General features: G+C 42.7%; 1 pseudogene; it reads right to left on the bottom strand.

The window, feature by feature from the left end:
- Positions 1–465: 465 nt before the first annotated feature.
- Positions 466–861, bottom strand: LOC128587617 (40S ribosomal protein S17-like; annotated as a pseudogene).
- Positions 862–1,676: the final 815 nt, after the last annotated feature.

The raw sequence follows: 1,676 nt of genomic DNA on the forward strand, positions 1-1,676 counted from the left end.
GACCTCATCCATTGGTGCTATTTTTGTGGTTATGTTACCAACCAGCTTACCTTAAAACAGGGGGAGTATCTAAGACTACCCAGGGGCACCCAGCTTAGTGACATAGGCTATTCAACAGGAAGACAACAGGGGAGATGTGGCATAAGAGGAAGTTAGAGAGGTTTGATGAGAAAGACCTGATGTGTAAAGAAAAATAAAGAGAGAGGAAAAAAAAAAGAAAGAAAGAAAGACCTGATGTGTGTCATTACTGGCATCCAGCTGGAGAAAGCCACATGGGAGGTAAGGAAATTAAATGGATTCTGTCAACGGTTCTAATGAGACCACTGGCCTGGAAGATACATTTGATTTTTAACCCAACGAAACCCTGAGCAAAGAATCCAGCTACACAACATTAGACTTTTGTCTTTTGTTGTTGTTGTTGTTGTCCCAGATTTATTAAAATGTTGCAGCACAAAGAAGAAAGATTCAAACAGTTCCACGTGGTGTTTTGAAATTCATCCCAACTGTAGGCTAGTGACCTGCAGGTTGGACAGACTGCCCAAGTCAGAAAGCTTCAGCATTTCCTTAGTGTCAGGATCTACTTCAGTGATCTCTCTTGATCCAGGGCTGAGACCTCAGGGACCTAGTTGTCTCTCCTCCTCATGCAGCTTGATGGAGATGCCTCTCACTGAACCCCTCTGGGTCTATTTCATCAGGTGTATGACATAGCCCACTTCTTGTTGTTGATCTTCTTGCTGGGAATGATGGCGATCTCCTCGCACATGGGCTTGTTCATGTGAAAATCGTTGTCCAGACCATGTAGTACTTCTCCATGATGATCCAGGCTGCCTTCTTCACAGTTTTGGTGCAAACATGACCCATGTTGGGTCCTTGGCAAAAGAGTGACATTAGACTTTTGAACTATAGACTGTGAGATAATAAAATAGTTTTACTTTAAGCCACTACGTTTATGGCAATGTGTTATGACAGCAAGAGAAAATTAATACTGATGGTGAAGGAGAGAGAGAAAGTGAGGACGTGCAGTCTTGCTCTGTGGCACACACAGGGGAATGGAAATTGATGCTATTTGAGGGGATAGGAAGCCTGGAAAAGAAACAGGCTAAGAATAGTGAGTGAAAGGCAAGAATGAACGTGTTGGTATTCAACTGGACTTGTTTAGTTTTAAATACATTTGAAAGTCCAAGTTTTAAAAAATGTTAATAGTTTATTGCAAATATACAAGGTAGAACAATCAAGATCACAAACTCGGGCTCGGCACCTGTATCTCAGTGGTTAGGGTGCTGGCCATGCACTGAGACCGGCAGGTTTGAACCCAGCCTGGGTCTACTAAACAACAATGACAACAAACAGCCGGGCTTTGTGGTGGGTACCTGTAGTCTCAGCTACTTGGGAGGCTGAGGCAAGAGAATCACATGAGCCCAAGAGTTTGAGGTTGAGGCGAACTGTTGCCGCCAAGGGCAACATAAGACTTTGTCTCAAAAAAAAAAAGAAAAAAAATCACAAACTCATCCTAGAAAAAGTGCTACATATCTCATGGCTGAATATCACTATGGTTACCTTTGAAGTACTTCCCTTGGGAAGCTGTGCACCGTCACCAGAGCCTAGTCCATCCTTCAAAGCACTTTTTCTAGGATGAGTTTTATGAATTAAATTGTCCAACTTCATAGATACAGAGT

This window comes from Nycticebus coucang, chromosome 1 (genome assembly GCF_027406575.1).
Source record: "Nycticebus coucang isolate mNycCou1 chromosome 1, mNycCou1.pri, whole genome shotgun sequence".
In the NCBI taxonomy this organism is placed as follows: domain Eukaryota; kingdom Metazoa; phylum Chordata; class Mammalia; order Primates; family Lorisidae; genus Nycticebus; species Nycticebus coucang.